General features: G+C 36.1%; 1 long non-coding RNA gene across 2 annotated transcripts; it reads right to left on the reverse strand.

The window, feature by feature from the left end:
* Positions 1-416: 416 nt before the first annotated feature.
* LOC126649167 (uncharacterized) lies at positions 417-22,186 on the reverse strand. 2 transcript variants are annotated; one of them, XR_007630988.1, is made up of 3 exons: positions 22,125-22,186; positions 15,337-15,522; positions 417-650 (listed from the first exon to the last, which is right to left on the reverse strand). It is a non-coding gene; the product is annotated as an uncharacterized LOC126649167 (long non-coding RNA). The 2 variants fall into 2 exon arrangements; XR_007630987.1 differs by lacking the exon at positions 22,125-22,186 and adding an exon at positions 18,913-18,970.
* Between the last annotated feature and the right edge of the window lie 415 nt (positions 22,187-22,601).

The raw sequence follows: 22,601 nt of genomic DNA on the forward strand, positions 1-22,601 counted from the left end.
GCCTGGAGAGAGGGTGGTAAAAATCAAGGAAACAATTAGAAGGGGTCACCAAACTGAGGTAGAGATTCTCATCTGTGGCCTGCCACTCCCAAACAAATATTCATGAATGTCATTCAACTTACCTTCTCATTACTTTTTAGGTCTAAATAAGAACTTCCAGAGTTTTGAAAGACACAAGACAATAAAAAGGTAATCACTCTTCCTTTTCAGTGTCATGTACCAATAAAGTGGGCTTGAATAGAAGCTCTCTGCTAAAATAATTTTTTTCATAATTCAGTGATGTAAGGAGTCAGTGCTACTGGACTTATTTGTGGGAAGGGGGAAGTACATTATTTGTTAATTAAAATCTCAAAGATGCATTTCTTGCAAAAGAAGAATTCATTTAAACTCAAGAAAATATATTACCATACTTTTTTATTTAAGTAAGTATCTTGCTTTTTAGGCCTAGAAAGAGTTGGAAATATCACCAAGGCTTGTAATGACTTATTTTCTTTGTGTTACACCTGTAAAAGAAATAAGGTCCTTCTTGCTGCACAGATGGTTGCTATTATGTCTTCCTTTGCAATATAGTGAAAAGATCAACAGAAAACACAAGAATTACACTGGTTTTATGTGTTCTTCTCTTCCTGAGAAACAAGGACTTCTTCTTCCTGTTGAAGAACATAAAGTAGAAGAAATACTGTCAAAGTTTGATTACATTTGTGCTGATATTCATGTGAATGGCACACATGGGACCTAGTACAGTGTGTAGGATCTGCATTATTAAACTATAAATATCTACGCTCCTGTTGTCTACATCTGAGTTTGTCACCCTAAACTTTATTACAACTAATAAGAAGTAGACACAATTGACCTATTTCAGATGCCTACATTAGACTGATCTGTATTAGGTTTCAGAGGTATTACAAATCTTTCCCAAATTGCAGCAAAAGAATTTCTTAAGAGTTAACAGGTCATAAGAGTTCCAGTGATGAACATCCAATCTGGAAGACTATAGGGAAGAGAAAAAAAAACCAAACAAAACAAAACACAATGTGTGAGAATAGCTGGAGAATATTTTGTCAGAATTAACCCTTTATATATAACAAATAGGTTTCTGAAGAAGAAATTTATTTTTTTCATTAAGAAATACTGGATCAGTTGAACAAAAAAATTATGTGCACATAGACACTAATGGCCAGTCTTCGCGAGCGAAGATCCGGGGAAGGTCTTTCCACCTTCCAGCCTGCGCATTGGATTTTTTAGGTGAGACACAGTGTGCGCGGAACTGAGCCCACCCTTTAATCCTAAGGTTCATCTGCCGGGGCCAAGCGAGCTTGGACGGTGGCAGTGAGGTCCTTAGGACGTAGGTGGGTTGCCTTTAAGGGCTAACGAGCCCCACCTGCCCGGGAGTGGCCCTGACCGGGAATCGAACCCGGGTCTCCGCGGTGATAGCGTGGCGCCTTTACCACTGGACCACCAGGGGCTCCTACATAGACACTAATATGTAAATATATACATCAACCAAAGTTACACCATTGATACACTGAAGAAAAGTAGAATGCATTCCTGTGTGTACTGATGGTTCGGGGAAAAGAAAGAATGTTAAGACCAGGACCACCTTCTTTCTCTCTTAGACAGAAATATTCAATATCTACTGTTTTAACCTCTTTGGAACCATTTCAGTTCCTTCCTTTAAGGTTTAACTGGCACAGAAACACATCCCTGGCTTACCAATTGGCTTCTAGTTTTTTCTGTAGTGTGGATTAAACTCAGTAAGATAATTTCAGTGGAATATGTTTGAAACACAGATGCCTTTTTCATGATCTGTGCATAGTTTGTCTCATTTGAAACTCGCATTTCAAATCTAGAGTTATCTTGCCAGAAGGGACTTTTCTGGTATCTCATATCCAGGAGACCATAAGTGTCCTTGTGGGATTTGCTTTTAAACACCTTTTTCTCAATATCAAATTGCCATTTTCCCTCTGGAACCTTCTTTACAGGATCCTCTGAAGGAGCTTGACAGGTCATGTGGGAACAGTATGAGAAAACTGCTCCTTTAACTTTGCTTTTTCTGCAGGAAAACTACCCCAAATAAATACAGGATCCAGAATTATTTCAGTAGTAACTACAGAAAATAAATGGTGTTTCAAGCCATGGGGAGGAAAAGTTAGGCATTTAAATGGGTGAAGAATAGGTGTCTATGCAGCCTCAAGCCTCCAAAGACTTAATGCTGTGTAACTGCCACATGCATTAGTAAAACCACCCAATATCTGTCATTCTATGAGTATTGTCACTGTTTCTTTTAATTAAAAGATTTTGCTTTCCTTTCCACCTGTCCTGTCTTTGCTGAAATCAGCAAGAACAATGAAGGTATTCTAAATAATTAAACCAATTTTTTTTTAGTTTGACAAAAATAAAATTATTCAACATTTTGTATCTCATTTTACCTTCAAATTGACATAAAGGAACTCCTGAGACCACTCCTGAAATCAAAACTATGACTGCAAGTCTACCCATTTGATGTCAGATCTGATGTCAAGCCTGACACCACTAATTTCTGATACAGTGTAAGTTTAAATTTTACAGATTTCAGAGGCGGGTTTCCCATCCCACTCTAATCTCTGTAGTGAATTCAGTGTTTCAGGAGTATCAGGTTGACAGCTTTGGCATCTGTAGTTCTATGCAAAGCACAGCAATTGTTCTCAGCTAAATGGTAGAAGATCAAGTTATTAAAACTTCTCCTTCTGCAGCACACAAGCTTTCCCACAACCTGCCTTTAACATAGCTCAGACCAGTGTTGGAGGCAGGCCCTTCTGCCAATTGCGTTGTCCATATTGATGGTTCAGTGATGTGAACTCCTGCCCCATTGCAAGCCAATCTGCAATATCTAATTCATTTCACTTATTGACCTACGGGCACTACTAAACGCAGCTGGATGCAAGCAGTGACCCAGAAATGAAAGGTTTGCTATCCTCTTACCCGTACCCTCAGGTGCCCTGCCCTTTTTGGTGATGTTTGTGTAAGTTAAGGTTTTGTATTAAGTACCACAGTTCTTTCACCTTATACCTCAGACCACTTCACCGTGCAAAGTCCAGTGCACAATTCTTTTATAAAAATTATGGGTTTAAATCACCAAGTAGACATCATACAATTTCCTAAGTAATAACACTATGTATGTAAAAAAATAAAACCAAATGGAAGCAGTGTTGGGAGTAATCAGGAATAATATCTTATTTCTTTTTTCTCTAAACATCTTTTTCCACAGATTGACTCAGCTTTAGGTGTCCTTTAGAATTCACAGTAATTTCCAAACTTTGCAAATAGCTGATTTTTCAGTTTTTACAGCACAAATTTTAAATTGGGAGTAGTCATCAGGACTCCACAAAAGCAGAGAAAGGGCAGATCGCCACTCCTTCCTAATGCCTCTTAAACTCTTGTTGATTATGAGAAAAATAAATAAAAGCCATGTAAACAGTTCCTTCCTCAGAGACAATAAATAACTTCTTGAACATTTTTCCATAGACAGGAAAGATCCAGGACTTCAGCATATACTCTGAGAAGGTATATTTGTCTTATCATTTTTTTCAGGGAGAATGACAATGAAGTCACAAGTCTATTTCTTATGGTTTTCTTATAATATTTATTGATTAAAAAAAAAAGATAAAAAGTTGTGATATTTTATTAACCTTTAACCAGTGAAATGTACACCATTCAAAGGAACTGTGTTCAAATCTAGGTACAAAACATTTCATGAAATATCAATCCACTAGAAACTTATTCTGAAAATTATGTGGATGTAATGTCTTAAGTTTCTGAATTTCAACATCAAATCATTAGGCAGAAAATAGATGCCTTAAACCAAACAAAAGGTGGACAAAACCTAAAATATATTCAACTACAAATCTCTCTTGTATTCTGCAGGAGCCATTTTGTCAACATTAGAAGGGGACCTGAAGCAGCCTCAAGGAGTGAGATTTCCTTATGGTTCTCTCCTGTCAAATGATACCCTTTTCTTTACCTTCCTGCAGTCCTTTCCCTACCACAATATGACATCACTTTTGAGAAGCTGGAGTCTGTACAATTCTACTGTGTGCTCCAGTAAACTGCCAAGGCTTTCCTCTGAAAACAAAGGAGGTTGTTTTTCTGGTTCATTTTCCAGTAAGTTTAGGATTGTGTTGTTATTGTGATAAAACCTTGAGAAAGATATAAAATTCTAAGCATAAAGTTTTACGGATCTTGCATACTGACTAGCAACTTAGAGATACAGCCTGTGGAAAACAGTATATGGTTTATGGGTTTGTTTTTCTTTCTCACTTCCTGGATCACTCCAGATGGGAAAACAGAATACAAACCAGAATAATTTTAATAACAGTCTTGACTCTGAAAATTCCTTGGTTACAAGTATTGACTGGAAAATTTATGTCTGTCAGGTGGAAGATGATACCGAACCTTCATCTTCCAGAAAACAACATAGCAGAGAGGGCACAGGGCTCTTCCATTTGTGAAGGAACAAAAGTTCCTTTATGTTGACACTTCAGGACTTCAGAAGGACACTGTACATCACGGAATACTAGGTGCAGAGTATTTCTTCAAGACTGTATTTGGCATCTAACCTTGAGAGCTTATTCACAGATTTCCTCCCTAATATTTCAGGCTTAATTTGGTACAGTAAGTGCTGCAGTGAGTTAGGGGAAGATACTATAAGAATTCTTGACATCTGTGCCAGGAATGAATTATTCCAGATGAATTTTTCTTCATTTTCTACCTGAAGTATAGATAGAGCATTTCATTCACTGCATTCTCCTTCTTCTCTATGCCATATCACTCTTTATTCAGTGCAGAGAAGTATAAAGAATCAGGATTCTGATTTCCTTTAAGCAGAAAGATTCCTCTAAGTGAAGCATTGCAGTCATATGGCATTTAGAAATGCCTTTCACCTACAACTAGTCTTTTACATTTTACAAAGGGTCTGCAAAACAGAAATAACTGAATTTGCTAATCATAATGATTAGGTGAATCACAGACACAAGCTGAGCTGAGCAGCAAAATAAACTAAAATTAGCAACAGCATGCCCCTGGCCTAGGGCAACATCCAGCTGATGAACAGAGACAGCTGGGACTTCATCCTTGCTCTACATTCTGTTACGAAAACTAATTTGTTATGTCACTTGTATATTAGCAGGGACAACATCAACCTTCTCGGGCACCTGCGTTGCAATTTCTGTGTGGTTTTGCTTCTTTGTGGTTGCAGTCCACCTGCCAGGATGTATTCATCAGGACACAGTACAAATATTGTGAGAAAGAGAGTGGTGGAATAGCTGTTATTACATCTGTCACTGATAATCCGCCTAAAGCCCTTGCATTTGCTCTTCACAGGATCTATAAAGGCATTTCAAAAGATCTATATAGCCATGTTTTGATTCATCAGGTCCCCGTCAGCTTTTCATGCTTTTCTTCCTTGCCACAGATTAACACTCTCCCTCACTTGGCTGTAAATGCCGCAACACAGCTTTTTATAAACTAATCAATATTTAATCATTGTAATACTTTGGAGGTTAAGAGAGGTTCAGACATGAAAATTATATTGCACTTCCCCGATATTGGAAAGACCTCACTTTGACTCTGTGGGATTAATAAATGATATTATTCCCATTATAACAAGGAATCCAAATTATATGTAGGCTATGTGAATTGCCCAAGGTTATACAATGCATCAGGAGTAGAGCAAAGAATCACGCTAGTAAAAACCTGTCCTGCAGGTTATTCTCTCTGAATTATACCAATTATGTCTGTGTGCATGTTTTAAGAGATATAATATCAGATATAAACTGTTATTGTGACCTGGATATTCCATTGCAGTCCACATTCACCCCCCTCTGCATTTTTCTCCATTTAATATGACCTATTTCATCATAATAATTAAGATAAAGAAGTGGAAGCACTCAGAGAAGTATGTTAATCTTGCTCTACGTGAACTAATCAAGTAATGGTGAGCAGCTGGTCAAATGACCAGAATTTGACTGACGTTACAGTCACCAAGTATCTAATGATGACAAAGCTGCATGGAGTCCTTAGAAGTAAAAATGAATATTTCAGTAGCAGAAAAATTCACCAGCTTGAAAAATCAAAAATTCTTGCATTCTATGAAAACTCGCCTTCTTACTTTGGAATGGTAGTTATAAACTAATATCTTCCAAGTATCCTGGTCACAAAACTCTTGTAATGAGTTTTTACCTCTGCCTTGACTTTACCTTGAGTTTCCATGAGGACCTGTTTCTCAGTGAAAGATTAGAAGCCTAAATAGATATTAAGTACCTTTCTTTGGGGACCTCAGTCTTAGCCAATAACCAGAAGCTGTTTTATTGATTCTATAGATGGCTTGGCTACAGTAACATCGGTCACCTGTTGACTTGGATTCCCAGAACAGGAAAAGCCTTTTATTTCCTCTATCACACCAAACGTCATTACTAGCCTACAAACTGCATATTAAAAGTTGAGTCCTCATGTATTGCAGTTCATGTTTTTCAATAAACGAAGCATAGCTTTAGCCCACACCTGCTATTCCTCTTCTTTTTAGTCAATCTAAGACTAGATTCATCCAGTGAGCACCTTACAAAAGAGATACTAACATTTATTCCTTGGATATTTTGGAGACTTATTCAAAGCTTGTCTGAAAACAAAAGTAAATAATTACCAGATAAATGTGCAAATTTGTTTATATTTCTCCTTTTCATCTTACCCTCAGTTCATGAATAAATGGAAAGGATATTTTCTAGGAAATGCTTAAAGAAACTGATTATTTAAATTTATATACAAAGGCTCTAGCTGAAGCAGCAACAAGGCGGAGGCTATACAGCTGTGGAGGTTCATTCAGGAATAAAATCTTCATGAAAGCTTTCCTAAATATCTGTGAAAAATAAAGTGCATGTTCAGGAGGAAAAAAAAAAGAAAAAAAAAAAAGAAACCAAAATCTCTCCAAGAATTTACTTCCGTATAGTAAGTTTCTCTGCCTCCTCCTCATTAGAAAATGTACTATCTGAAATCTGTTGCTTCCCTCAAGCAACAGAATTTCAAAGTGATTCTACTGTAGGATGAAAGAATGCAACCTACTGGTTAGACCACTCTCTTCTTTGCATTGATTTGAAACAGTGTATTAGTGCTATTACACAACAGATTACCTAGGGTTATTTAGGATTAAGAGTACACTGTCTCTTGGGACAATAATTAATTAGCAAAAAAACCCCTGTTTTTTGTCTTTTTTGCTTAGTCTCATCTTTCTTTTTTTAACAAGACTCCTTACCCTCATTCAATTACCTGTGCACATAGTTTGCTATCACTGCATAAGTTTTCTAAAACATCTAGCACTTAGTGTTCTCTCTCTAGCTTTTTTAATACTACAGAACTAGTTGAAGGTAGTGAGAAGCAATTTATGTCCATTATTTGGACCTTTACAAAGGTACCATTAGTACTTTTCTTGATCTTTTCTCTCTCACAGAAATATCTTTAATGGCTCAAAACCAATTTAAAATGTCCTACTAAATGGTATCTCCCTTAATTTACAAACAACTCAGAAATTTTATTGCATTTGTGTGATACCTATACAATGCAGTAGTCTTCCTGGATAATTTTCTTTTAATATTCCCTGGGGGTTTCATTTGAGCATTTTGAAATAATTTATTTTACATGAAAGGTTCATAAATGGAGGTCTAGGAATAAAAATTAGGAGGAACAGGAAATTCAGTGGGAATGAAGACCTTCACTGAAAATTAAGTGAAGTGAAATATTGTTGATTTCTCTTTTATTTGTGCCTTTACAGCACACTTGTAACTACCCCACAATTTTCGAGAATTCTTTTGTCCAGCAAAATGAAACACTTGAATGTACTGCATTTTGTGGATGGAGCGTCACTGGAGTGTTCAAAGTCAGTGTCAGTTCTGACTCATCATTAGAAGTGTTCAAGGCCAGGTTGGATCAGGCTTTGAGCAACCTGACCTAGTGAAAGATGTTCCTGTCCACAGCAAGGGGATTGGACTAGATTATTTTTAACATCCCTTTCAACCCAAACCATTCAATGATTCTATGGTTTTGTCATCCAAAACAAGAGCCGAAATATTGATATACAAACAATCCTGATCAGTCTTTGTTGTCATGTCTTTTTTAAGCATAGACAGAAACCAGTTAAAGAGTGAAAAAGCAATAATACAGCTACTAATATTTTTTTTTTTAATCTGCTGAATACCTTGAATTTCATGGACATTTACATTCCCCCTCCTTCACGTCTTTTAATTTTCCCAAGACAAGGGGAAAACGTTCCTCTGGTAATAGTGTCAATCTATTTTAAATTTGTTAGGGTTTCTTTTAAATTACAGATGCTGAAAATATTCTGTAAATCCTTCCAGGCTAGGAAAATAAAAATTAGAAAAAAAAAGCAGTATTGTTCCTACAAAGCTCAAGTGTCTTACATGTAGCACATTACTATCCTCATTGCTGAAGCCCACTACAGATAAAAAGTTGTTTTGAAAAATACTGAATAACGTGGTTGCCTAGGCAGCAGGGACTGGACTGATTGACCTGGGAGGTCTTATTCAGTCTGACATCCTCCATACCCATGAAAAGTGAATACTCATAAATGAATGCTGAGGTTTTGTTGCTTGAGATTCAGAAGTGTTATTGAATCTCAGTAAAGCAAGACTGCAAACATCCTACTGAAGCTTCCTGAATTATAAAAAATATTGTGGTAGTTCATGCTGTTTCTTTAAATTCAGACCAGATGTTTATTGAGCTGCACCTGCTAGAGAAAAAAAATGAAATTGCCCTTAGGACAATGTGGCAAACTGAACTAAACTACTGACTTTCCCTCTCCAACTCTTTAGAGGGATTTTAATTAGTTTCTATTATATTAAGCATAATGAACACAAGAAAGTGACTATACATGCAGAGTAATAAAATCCATGAGATGCATTAGGATACCCAGTTTCAAGCAGATATATGTTTTTCTGATAGAGAAGAATGAGTGAGGATGACAAACTGAGAACTCCTCTATGCAGGAACCATGCAAACAGACATAGTAGCACCTTGTCTATTCAAAAGTTGTAGGTAGAAAAGACAAGAAATATTTATAAAGTTTCTCAGGCTGCAATATTCATTCCAGAGAAACACACTTTTTGGTTAGAATTGCAAACTCCTTTACAGTTAATTAGCCAAATCCCAGATTTCCAGATTTCATCTTATGAATGCAAGTTTTCATCCCTCAGTTACATTCGGAAGAATTATTAAAAAAATTAATACAGCTGAAAGAAAGGTATTTGTTCTGGACGGAAGAATGTAGACCCCCTTTACAAAGTAGAGTAACCTACACAGCAGTTGCTCTGAAAGAAATGAGAAGATCATAGCTGGTAACCAGAGTAGTAGTGAGCCCTTTCACTAATGCAGCAGCAAGAAAATCGACCAAATAAGTTCCTGAAAGAAATTTTACAGGGAAGCAGTGAAAAGACATTGAACAATAATTTCAACTCTTCTATGATCAATAGTGAGACCAAGCTTGAATGTTGTCTGCAGTTTTACTCTTCACCAAGTGAAAAAATTGGAGGGAATATCTATGAAAAATTTTTGAGGGCTAGTAGAAATTAATTACACAATGAGATTTTGAATTCCATTAATTCACCTTATCAAAACAAGCTATCACTGCATTAAACAATCAGTATGAGTATGCATATGGAGGTTTCACTTTAGTAGGGGACTCATTATATTCTTCTCATATGGTCTCCATTGTTCATATGATGGTGGAAAACAACTCAGAATTATAGATAGCCTGGTTTATCAGTTCAATGTCCTCTGAACATCAGCTTGAATTCCATATTCATTCCTGAGTACAAGTGATAGATTCATAGCACAAGGGTTCAGTTTTAATGTGTAATGGAATCAAAGGGAAGTATGATGTTTCACTGATTTATTTTACATGTTTTATCAAAGGAATATCTGGAGTTCTGGTCTCTGCTCCAGGGACTGTTTATGTATTTTATATTGTAGAGTGTCCTTGGATAGAAACAGAAACAAACCTGAAACCAGAATTAAAAAGTAAGAAATGTGTCTTATAGCTAAGGGGACCTCTTTATACCTCTCAGTTCAGTTTTTCTCTCTGATCTTACAGCTCACGCATTTCCAGGTTTACAGTAGTCCAGCTTCAAGAATTGTAAAGTGCCTTCCTAACATCTTATAATGCACAAGAGAAAAAGACTGATCTGCTAGAGCTGTGGGTAAGAGAGCCCTCCAGGCTAGAGAAGGTTTTCACTTCCTAAGTGAGTGCTCGTCTAATCACTAAACCATCATGTATCCTTAAATAAGGATGTTTCTCAGACACTTTTATTGCCATTAATGATGTTGAACAGAGCTGTGACTTGGCTCCCAAAAATCTTCAATATCTTGTTTTCTCCACTGTTTCTTGTTGCATTTAAAGACATTCTTTGTGGTACACACAAGAAGGCAGCAGTTGGTAGACAAGTTTTGAACTCTCATCAGCTGTGTGCAAAAGCCAAAATAATGAAGCTAAACACAGACAAATGATTGTTTGCATACAGCTACACTCTGCAGAGTTTTATCCCTAAGAAGAATTCAGTTGTTTTAGAATGGTTTTGCTCAAATTATAAAGTATCTTTATCTCACAAGAAAAAGAGCAAACCACAATATATATTTCAAATAAAATTTGCTGAACTGAATTTGTGCACAGACTCACCCCCTACCCCCATCCCACTCCCATTTGAAAGATACTCTTCAAGTCTGCAAATTCTTAAACTTGGTAGCAAAAGCTTTCAGAATATTCCAGGTACTGGACATACTTCAGATTGTACCAGAAATGTTATTGGCAAAATACAGAGTCATCTTAGGATATTTTACTGAAATTGTTTTTAAATATGTTCAGCTTTGGAAAAAAAAAAAAAAGAACATGAATAATACACTGACACTTGTTCTTTCCTCTGACATACACAGGTTGCACATCATGTCCAGAACTCAACTTCCACTATAGAACTTAGTAAGTTAGAAAGGAAAAGATACTACAGATGATAAACCAATTTAAAAAAAAAAAAATCGACCTTGTTGTCCTGGAAAAGATAACATCATTCATCCTCTTGTGACTGTGTTTTGGGAAAAAGTGGTTGTCTTTTCTTTTGTAACCTTGAACATGATTTTGATTTATGAAGAAATCAAAAGATTTTGATTTGTAAGAAAATTTTCTCAAATCCCACCTTTGCAAAGACACTTCATGACTGGCATTAGAGTCAGATCTCTTTGAACAAAAATGAAAACTTTCTTGAGGTTCAAGTCTAACCAAACCCATCTAAAACTATCATAAGAACTTCAGATTCTGTGACAATAGATGTGAAAAACTTGTTAAGAAAAAATTCAGATTTACTAAACTTTTGCTCCCCAGAATTACTTCAGTTCCTTTCTCATAACATTTCATTGCCAGGGGACTGGTGGAATAGTAGATATAAATATTGCCTAGGGGAGTGTTCCAAGGAATAAAGACTTAAATACTTATTGCTCTTACACTTTTGGGTTTTTTACAAAGCATTTACTAATAACACCAGATAAAGCAACGTGGGTCAATTGCCTTTGACCAAAGGTAAATACCTATAGCATGCACATCTACATTCCAGCTAAACTCTCACTAGAAAGAGATGTACTTTTGGAGCACAGTTCATACTGTCCCAAAAGAGAAATTTCAATAGGTCAGTTGCATATGTAGGAGCTTCCCTCTTTTGAAGAGCTTAAGGATGACCATCTTGCAGACAGACATTAACATTTTAGAACTTTAAAAATTAGATGAGGTGAAGCCCACCCTCAGCTCCTAATTTCTACTGCCTATACAAATCTCTCCATTATATGTGTTATGTTCAAATTAGCAGTTGCTACGCAATTACTGTGGTTATAACATTATTCACACTTCAGTATGGAGCTAGCATAACAAATAGCCCTGTATCAAAACAATTCCCGATTCCCAACCTTCATGTTTCAGCTAAACAAGAAGCGATACTTCTGGTTACCCATGATTCTTCTGAGACAGGTTGTACTGATAAATTCGTCGTTTTTGCCAAGAAGTAAATCTCATAATTATTTAGGCTCTTTAGGAGTTTAAATTTTCCTTTGTGGATTTCTGCCCAAATAAGAAAATCTCTGTATGAGCCACTGATTGAGTTTTATGGTTGGATCTCAGTACACCCCGAGATAAACACTGAAATTCTTTGTGAGGGACAGAATTTCAGGTGTGCTTCAACTTTTCTCACTCCTATTCTGACGGAATAATTTATATCAGAGTTTTGAATCACATTTTCAATTTCCAAATTCTTCTTATCTACTGTACACTGAGAGGTGTGTCCCTAAATTTTCCCTGGCTGAGGTTTTTTCTTGCTTTTCTTTTTGATTTTTTTTTTTTTAAATAATCTAAAAACTAGTGTTTAAATTTAGGTTTTGCAGTTGCTTATTGTGTGCTTTACTGTTCTTGAGCATCACAATATTCAAGCCTTTCCTGAAAGCTCACTCTTTATCCTCTTGTCTCAGAGTCAAAATGACTGCTAATTCCCTTTTTTTTTTTTTTTTTTTGTAGATATTGTGGTGTTAAACACAATGAAAATTGTAAAGTGGTAGGTCCAAACTGATACTTTAGAAAATATAGAGCGGACTAGAAATAGATGCAGGCATGGCACAGATGTGTACTGAGGCTGACTCGCAGGAGGTTACTCAGTGTGAAGAGTGAAATCTAGCCAAGGGGGAATGATTTCTGTTGTGGTGTTTGGGACCAATAATAAACAATCCTATTCTAATTGTATTGCTCAGAGTGTCAGTTTACCTTTGACATTACATACTGCTTTATGCCTTGGCCATTCATTTGCCACCCTTGAGGCACAGGCAATGGGCAGGCATCTATAACAGAGCAAGACAGTTTTTTTCTCGTTTGCAACAGCGTCATTCTGTGAATAAAGGTGGGATCTAATTCATTTTGACAGTACATTCCCAAACATGTCAAGCAGTGTTTCCACAATCTATAATGACAGTAGATTTGTTCCTAAACAGACATTTGCTACATATAAAATTTTATATTCATGAGTATACCTATGCTGATATTTGCTCCGCTGTGAGCACAACAAGATCTCTTATATCAACTCTAATAGCTGAGTTTATGTGTAATTTGCTACACTTTATGGTTCTGAAACACAAGATTTTATAGTGAAAATGATAGATAATGCATCCTTCTTTTTCTCATGCTGTCCTTTTGAAACACGCTTCCCTCTCTGCCCTTTCAACCCAATATCATGTTGCAGTACACTGCAGGAGATGATGGTGTCATTTCTTTGTTAAACATTTTCTGAGATACTTAAACATAAGAGATTTTATATCACATCAAGCATCACATCCCAAAACACTGCAAGAAATTAAGGTAAAGACATTTCATGAATCAGCCTAGAATAATAAAAAAAAATCAGATTCCATTTCTTTATTTATTACATAGTCCACTGTGAGTTTGGGTCAATTAGTAAAAATTCAGAGTAAAAGATTATAACAAATAAGTCAACAGTAATGGCTAGCTATTTTAAATTAACATAGGATATCATAAAAGACATTAACATTTAATTTCTTTCTATTGTTTTTAAGTATTTTGAAGAACCATTGAAGGAAAAGCCAGAGACATCTGAGTTATCTTGCACTTGTGACAAACTTTGCATATGCCTATTGAGAACTGGCACATTTGTGATGAATCGCTTTTTCATAAGCCTGAGCTCACAATGTATTGATGCCTAATGTTTTGCCTATAAATTCAGTATAGTGACATTTCCCAGTTCATCAAGGCATTACAGAGATAAAACCATGTAAGATTGTGATCCAGAGTTAACAGCATGGATATTAGGTACCCAAATACTGGGCTCTCCTCAATGACCCCCTCCACTGAGGACTTTGTAACCAGCAGTACCAGAGGTAACCTTACGATATGAAGCCCTTTACTGATATTGCAGAGCACAGATGAAAATGTGACTGTCCCTTTGGGGCTGGGGCTATCAGTGTTTCACCTTAGGGTCTAGTATGATCCTACCTTTGTATTCCTGTGAAAACACAGGCACTGCATTGCCTGTTGGTGTGTACCTGGGAGTAGAGTGTGGTGGGAAGAGAACAGAAAAGTTAAGTGATGTTTATTGGGCATAATCAGAGGCCAGCAGGGAACTGACTTATAGACTGGTGTCCAGCAAGAAGCATGAACTGAAGGGGGTTATTAGTTACTAATTTTTGTAGGCAATAACTGTGTTTCACAGAGTTTCAGCAAAATTCTCTTGACTCACAGCATATTTCCTCCTTGTTTTGAGTGCAACCTTATTACCAATAATCAAGGAAGTTTTCCATTTAAATTGTCTCTTCAGGATAGATGTAGTTTTTACATATGCTGGATAGTGCCTCAGGCTGACATTTTTATATTAATTGGCCATAACTCATCTCATCTATACAACATGTGGAAAATGCCTATGATTTGTACTGCAGTAACGTACCAGTGTTAAGATGATTTGTGTAGTGCTTTTTTCATATTTGTAGTGCTTAATTCATATTTACCTCTCACCTTTATGATACAATTTTTTGGTCCTTATTCTGTATTCCCTTCTCTTCTTCCCTTTCTGATTTTTTTCTATCTCTCCTCACACATGATGCAATAAGCCTCTAGCATGCTGGGGGTCAATAGATGCTTTCTGGTTTTCACAGGTGGTGTTTGTGTGCTACCTTTATTGCCACCTTTCTTTCCTAACAGAAATTTCAGCTCATCTCACAGGGAAATATGTCAGAAACATCCACATTCCTGTAATCCTCAGGCCTGTACTAATTTACTTTTAATTGCCAAATACTACTGAGAAAGCAGTTCTCCTAAGTACATATCAGTTTTAACTCTATTTGACGTCTCTTTTCTATCCCAGCATGCCTACTACAGCCAGTGCTGCAGTGATGTATCAGAAGGCAGCTAGCGTGGGAAGAATCCTCCAAAAGGCAGATTTTCAGTGCACAGTGTAAAAGACAAAATTTGATTCAACTGGATTTCTTTGAGAAATCATGACATTCTAGATCTGAAAGTTGTGTTACTAAAATAATTGGCCTCGCTTCCTTGTCTTATGAGTTCTGCTTTGGAGTGGCATTGGGTTTTGCTGTGTCTATTGACACAACAGGTATATTTTGGGCCTGCAGCACAGTGCAAGCCATGATAAATGACCTTGTGCAGCACATCTGCAAAGGCTAGCTCACTTGAGAACTCAGCAGAACTTGGCATGATGTTGGCAGCGTCAATATCCTCAATTTTAATCAGCTGGAGGGGAAGAGAATTACCTTGGGCTGGTAGCATCCAGCTTCCACTGCAGTGTATGCTCTTTCAAAAACTTTGTATGTATGCCTTTGTCTCTGGTGAGCCAGAAGAAACTTGATTCTTCTTAGAGTTGCATGGAAAACTCAGTCAACTGACTTTTCTTTGCCTTATCTTTTCAGTTCTTGCAGTACGATGGTGCCACCATGAAGCTGAAACAGAGGGTAATAAAGAAATCAGAGCTCACAGGTAAGGGGTAGATAATTGCAGGTGCCCAAAAATCAAGTGTTGGTCATAAACAGGTAGCAAAGTGACTCATAACCATAAGATTCAGATGACACTATGGAAAAACACTTTTTACATCAACTATTCTAAAAACAACATTTGAAATATTTCTCTAAGAAATAAATTAAGTCAAAGTGAGAAATATGAATTTTATATTGGAGTTATTAACTCTTTCAATTTTATGTCAGATGCTAAATGTATCCTTCAGATGCTATGCATCAGCAATTTTCAGCTTTTGCTGATTTGGCACACTAATATTTGATCCTTCAGACAAAAAAAAATAGCTGTTTTGAGTTAAATAATGTATCAGTACTGTGCATATAGATCCAGTATTTTCTCAGATCTGCAGCACCCATATTTTTATACAAACAATCTCTTTTGGTTAAACATGAAATTTAAGACAAAACCAAATGAAGACAATGAAATTGTGAGATATATTAGGATATAACTCCATCAATGTTGAAATACAACAGTCAACCACTCAGTTAATGCAGAAATTATTAGTGCCACCTATTGGCAGGCGATGTAAACTTTGCAAGCTATAAAGCCAAAAAAAATACAAAAATAAAATGCTAATTGATTTCCAAAAGTGAAACTTCCATTCAAAAAAAAAAAGTGCTTTTTCTTTTTTTTTTTTTTCTGTCATTCTTGTATGTTTTATCTTCCTCCATGCAATTTGAAAAATATTTATAGGAACAGTGACTCAAATAGATAATGAAAATAGCAGTGAAAAACAACTTTTCAAATTATGAATGGTACTAATAAAAGTAAGAAACATTATTCTAAAGAATCTCACTTTAATCTAAAGATTTTTGCTTGTTCATTCAGGAAGAGAAATGCACAATGTTATCCACATATCTGGCCAGATAATATGGGACAGAGAAGGTTAAAAATAAACTACTCATAATCTTTTTGAGAATGACAGTGTTGATTATCAAAACCCAATGAAATATTAATATTTTCAGTACCTTTCAAAAGCGCTTAAATTATTACAGCTTATTCCAATTTATTTTTATTAATAGGTTATGACAAGTTTTAGAGAGGAATTTTAAAAGGAGTAAAATTTATAATGAAAGATATGAAACTACAAAAAAATTTGATAGAAAAGACAATATGGTTTTGTGGCCATGTGCATTAACACAGCCTAATAATAGTAGAGTTTGCTTATTTCTATGCTTAACGTGCTAGGAAATATGGGTTTGGACTCCAGATATACATGTGAATAGAAGCACGAAGGGTCCAGTGTCACAGATCCGCCCAAGTTACACCAATTTGTTGAAACATCCTGCAGGTTTAGTAGGTACTATGTCAATTACTTCTTCCCAGTCTTGAGGGAAAATAAAAGAGCTAGAACTGTAAGACATTTCGTAGAATCATTCCAGTTTGACAGGGGTTTATTGGTAAGTGGTTTGTAAGTAAAATGATTCAAGTGTTTTTGTGCCCACTTTCTATAGTTTTGTTTGGAATAGACTTCCTTGGCTTAATTCTGAGAATATTATGAGGCAGTGTTAAAAGCTATGTGTGACATCTGCTGCTTCTTTTCTCTCCACAGTTACTCTCTCACAGAAGGAAATTAGATTATTCTGATATAATTTTGTCTTGACAAATCCATGTCGACAGTGACTAATTTCTTTGGGGTTTTTTTTAGATGCTTACAAATAGTTTGATTATTTGTTCTAGCATTCTTCCAAGAACTGAAGTTTATCTAATTTCCTAAAATTGTTTCACATTCCTTTCAAAGATCACTACCACATTCATTCTTGATCATCACCCATTGTCTTTGACTTTTTAGGGCTACTTCTATCATGTTTGATATTTCATCAGCTAATTCATCAAGTACCAACTGATGAGCATCAGCTAATTGAAAACAAGTCACCTATTACTAAGTATTTAACCTGTTCCTTCCCACTTAGAGCCTTGAGCTTAAATTTTCTTAATTGTTACTTATTAATGTAAGATTGAACTGCCTCTAACTCTTTTAAATAAGAGTGATTCAGAAAAAGTAATAAAAAATATTTTTAGTTGTCAGTATCGGTTCTTGAGTGCTTTTTTTTTTTTTTTTTAATAGCTATTTAGTTTGTCTTTGTCCTATCTTTTTCTGTGATGAAAGAATGATTTTTATTATCATCATGGCCTTTGGGATTGAAATCTGTTGTGTGCCTTGGTAATTTTTGATTCTGCAGCATTACATTTATTCAATGCTCCCCTACCCTTAGGAAGTGACCCAGCTTCACCTTGTCAGATGCTGCCTGAAAAGGTCAAAAGATAGCACTATTGATCATAATTTAACAAATCTTATACTTTCTGTTTGGGGATAGTTTGGGTTTATGAGCTTAATATTGGTCCCTTAAGTAACTCCTAGGATTTCTTGAATTCAAATGTTTTCTTAACAAGACAATTCTGAGTATAATGAATCTTACTGTCCTGAAATCTTTTGCTGTTTTTTCTTTTTTGTATGATGCATCTCATGAACTCTGTTATTGCATGTCCTTTCTCACTCACTTTTGACTTTTACCCTGTTGTTCTTGACCAATTCTTCCCTAGTCACTACAAACCAGGAAAGAATTCTCTCTTTTAATTGAGTTCTTGTCATCTGCATTTGCAATTATCACCAGGTCATTGCAAGGACTCTGTGGGCAGTTCACATCTTTTCTCAACAGGAGTACACAAAGTTAAAATGCCTCACTACACTCAAATCCTGTCATCTGCATAATTTTGCTGTTTGCTTACAAGAAATCTCATTTGTTTGAAAATTTATGTTGATAACCTATTGTTTAGCTCTCTGTTTTGACAATGCTCCTCTTTAAATGTTATTTTAATTATTTTAAAGATCCATATTAGTATAGTAAAAAGACAGAAACCTATCAGATAGAATTCATAACACAGACAATGTCCCCCAAGTGACCAAACTACGCCCAGTGAGCACGGGGGCAACTCACTGAATATTGGAGATAGATATATCTCGCTAAACTCTAATTATGAGTCAGAAACACTTGGCAAAAGACTCTACCCAAGTACTGCTCATTGTAGCATTATAGGATTTTTCAGTTTACTGCACCACAAGTTGGGTTACTTACCTGGTTATTTGTAAGACGATTATCTTTTTGTTCTTAAAAACACCTTTTCCAAAACACAGTTTTGAAAAAAATCATCAGTAAATATTTCCAGAAAATAAAAAAAGGACCCTCAAAGACCAGTTCTTAGTTTAATTCATATCAGTAAATATAGCGAATGAGGTAAAAAATAATAGAATCTCTTTTACAGTTATTTTTGTGAGATGGATATAAATTTCCATTTAATCAAAATTAGTTCCTTACCTTTAGCCATTCTCCAGCTTAAAAAATGTCTTGAAAAGGTTTTATTTCTTGCTGTCTGAAGTCAGAGGGAATTTTGCTGCTAACATCAATGGAGAAAGATTTCGCCTGAAGCATTTCAGTCTAATGATTCCTTAATAAAATACTGGAGACTAGTTAGAGTTTTGTTATGTCAAACAACTGCATTCACATCTCTATTCCAAGGATCTTCTGTTTATAAAGTGGATACCACTGAAAGGCTGCCGATTATCAAGGTGATGGAATCTATACTAGAGCAGATCCTTTCCTTTTAAAGTATTTATGCCTAGAGTTCTATAGACTTGTGGTTTTGCAGTGGGTAATTTTCAGCTGTACATCTTTCACCGCTACTGGCAGATGAAATGTAGGGTACTGAAGGTTAGCCATCAGCTAATTGATTACAGCCTCTGGCTCAATGCTTGCACAATCTTACTTCTTTTTGCCTATCAGTTTCATTAGCTTCTTTATCCTTTCCCTTCAGTAAAGCTATCTTGTGTTAGAACTATACAAACAATATAAAACACAGAATCCAGGTTCCTTTACTTCTTTGTTTTCTCTTTCCACATTTCAATAGAAAAGGAGACCCTTAGGTGCTGTTGAGTAGTAGCATTATTTTGTTAGGGAACTAACATCCAGCCCAGTGGGACTTTTCAGAAGTCATTGCTATGTCATATGGCTCCCCAGTGACACTGGACTGCATCACTTACCTCGCACACAGCCATCTGATGTTACTCAATCTGAGAAACAGCCATAAACATTGCAGTTATGGTGACCATTATCTTTCTCCTGAGGGATTTTACTCTTCCTTGAGAATCTCCAGAGTGATAACACACCAGCACTGCAGTATACCAGATAATAATCTCAGCCACAGAGATTATTAGGTAGGATGGGGGTGGATAAAAATAATGCTCAACTGCTTTTTTTGTGGCATGGCATTTTATTTGGGCTGATAGCAGCCCAATTCTCTGTGCTCATCAAGTTAGTACAAACTAAACAGTCTTCTCCTTTGATATAAAATGGAAAAAAAGTCCCATGGCAAGTGGAACACCACTGTTCCTCACCGCAAACCACAACATCTTAAAGACTCAACACCTTAAAGAAAAAAAAATTCACTCTACTGTCTTTGTTTCTCTTACGGTTGTGGTTCTTTTTAAGAGAGTATATAAAAAAATCTTTTTCCTTGTTCCAAAACTTGTAAAACTTTTGAGTACTAGAAGCCAGAGAAAGTATCACTGTACCTACCCTCTTCATATAGACTTTCCTTCCATGTCCTGTGCAGGATGGTTTCACACAGGAGACTGGATTTAAAGTGACCTGGTGCGGAAGATCATACATTTTTATGTTGCTGCCATGTTATTGACCAAAATATTGAATTTTGTTCTGCATGACATGTGCTATGAGGCAGACTCAGTGTGATTTTCTTAAAAGATAACTCTGTCAGAGAAATATTTCTTGCTGAAAACCTCAAGCAGTTTGCTGAAAATATTGTAGATTAAGGTATTATCAGGATTTTCTCAGACTGCTGCAGTGAAGTGTCATTTCATTTTTGAGGGCTGACGCATTAATGAATTAATCAGAAAATGTGTTAAAGTAACAGCCACAGCAAACCCAACACTTCCACACTTCAGTACATACTGCTCTTTCTAAATGCTGAAATAACTTCTGTTTTTATCTATAGAAGAAATCTCTAAGACCACTCAGTAAATTATTAGTTTTGCCTTAATGCCTTAGCGTTAAGACTCAACCTTTGGAATTTTATTTTAGAATACATTTTTCAGATGGATACAAGAACATTTTCTTCGTCGATACAATGCACAAAAGCCTCTTGAGCATGCAAACCCATACATCTGTTTCTACTGCCTGAGCTAGAAAATAGTCCCACGTAAGTTTTTCTTGAAAATGTTGTCCATGGTGGTGATATAAGTACTATTTATGTGCAGAAGGGATTACATGACAGTTTTGTTACGGTTAAACAGTTCTCACAGCAGTAAAATATAAGTTTCATAAAAAGCCACTTATACCGGGTCCTTTATTTTAGTAATAATAAAACATTTTTCTCTTTTGTAATGAACTCTGTATTTATGAAAAGAAAAGTATTTAAGGAAAACTAAGCATAAGATTGGCTTCATCATATAGACACATATGGTAGTATGAACACAAATAAGAGACCACAAAAGTCTCATAAAGAGTGACTCCAGGGGTTCTTTGGAGGCTTTTCTCTATTTAACTGAAAGCAAATACTGAACCAACTTCAGGAGGGAAGATGAGCTCTAGTATACCATACCCGATTCAGTGTAGGTTGCAAATAAGTCAATCTGCACTTTCTGTTCCAGGAATTCTCTCAAAAAATAAGGAAGTTATATTGCTTAGAGGAGCACTATGGTATTAATTCAACTCCTCAGAGTGTCAAGAACTGTGTAATGCAGCTCTAGCATAACATCCCCTCAAAGCTTCCTCTAAACAGTGTTTTGTTTAGCTTTGTATTTGTTTTCTAAGGAAGAGCTAAATGGTGATTCCTGGAAAGATATTCTTCATTTTAACCCTGGTCTACAGAAGAGTCAGTGAGTGCAGACTCCTGTGTGATGGAGGTCCAAAGCAAGCTTTAAGAAACCCAGTGGGTAAGTGATGGTTCAGATACGCAGCAGCTCGTGACTCACAGAGTGCCTGAGCTCCACAGAGCTGGCTCTAAGCTGCTGCAGTGTTCAAGATCCCCACAGGAACAGAGTTAAGCAGCAGATTAGCTTCAGCCTTGTGCAGTTGCAGAGCACCACAGGACTGGTGCCCAAAGATAAGCTCGGCAGTTGTGAAGCTTCCCTCATAGCAAATCCAGGAGACGTCACCAATGGGATGATGATAAAGGTGTAATATTCATGAATATCAACAAAATCCTGATTCTTGTTTTCTTGCCAATTGTCTGACACAGGACAGAGCTGTGAAAAGCTAATCAGAGAACTACTAAGGAAATTGGAATTTCATTCATGGACACTTTTATGAGGAAACAGAAAAATCTTTCAAGTTTTCCCTGGTGGATACTTCACACCATTAAATGTACAACAAATGACTTCCTCTCTTGCCTTGACTTCCTGGCAGCTTAACTGTGTTAAAACAGTAGAGTGCTAAAATCATTCTTTGGAGATGAAGTATCATGGTCATGCTTTGAAGTGAAATAAACATATAAAAGCGAAAGTGCTGCTTACCAATGTGAAACAAATTAGTTTTGAAAGGTAAGATGTTATTTCCTCCTTCCTTTTCTTGAAGGTCCCAGTCCCCAAAGGCTGAAAAATATGGAAATAGAGAAGTTGGTTATTTTTTCCATGATGTTCACTTCAACAACCCCAAATCCCTGTAATTATAATCTAGTGAAATCTTTCTTTTCGACACCAAAAAACTAAAGTAATATTAGTTAAAAATTGGACTCTTTTCTACCAAAATGTAATTTTGAAAGAAAAAAGAATTGTTACTTCTTCCATTTTTACAGGATGGACACTATCTATAATGAAGGGCTTTGTTACTATTGACTGACTATAAAACCCATCAAAACAGAGAAAACAGAGGAAAAATCTTCTGAACCCTTAGGACAGGAGTGTATTTTATTTAAGTTATAATGAGAATAATAGAAAGGTAATTGTCAGATAGTACTATTGTGTAAAATCAAGCTTCTGTATGCAAGCTAC

This window comes from Myiozetetes cayanensis, unplaced genomic scaffold, assembly GCF_022539395.1.
Source record: "Myiozetetes cayanensis isolate MyiCay16 unplaced genomic scaffold, myiCay2020 scf5-8, whole genome shotgun sequence".
NCBI lineage: Eukaryota > Metazoa > Chordata > Aves > Passeriformes > Tyrannidae > Myiozetetes > Myiozetetes cayanensis.